This window comes from Barbus barbus, assembly GCF_936440315.1.
Source record: "Barbus barbus genome assembly, chromosome: 36".
NCBI lineage: Eukaryota > Metazoa > Chordata > Actinopteri > Cypriniformes > Cyprinidae > Barbus > Barbus barbus.
In genome coordinates, this window is record NC_136714.1 from 13237294 (window position 1) to 13237786 (window position 493).

Consider the following 493-nt stretch of genomic DNA (forward strand, 5'->3'; position numbering starts at 1 on the left):
GACACATCCATATTTCACTGTACATTAAATATTTGTGGGTGGATCTGATTGTTGTTGTAGCCACCAGAAAAATATAGCAGGCCTCAGACGCATCATTACAAATCTATAACTACCCATAACTTCGTATCAAAGGAGGGCAATTTCCTTTATCACAAAACTTAAGAGTGCCCGAGGAAATAAAAATATGCTAAATAATAAAATATAAATGCAATAAAAAAAATCTAAATACTTACAAGTATTGAAATGTGCTAATTATTTTATCATCTAAAACTAGTAATAAAAGTAGGAGGACGTTTATGGAATTTATTCGATTGTTACCTTAACTTTATCATTGTCATAAATTTTCTATGAACAACCATTAGTGAGGGAGGTTGCTCTTTAAAACTTGTGAGAATTCTTCTTAAATGTCATTTGATCATTATTAATCAATTTCTAAAGAATTAACTATTTTTAAAGCCCTGTAATATCAGTAGAATACATTTTAAGAGATATT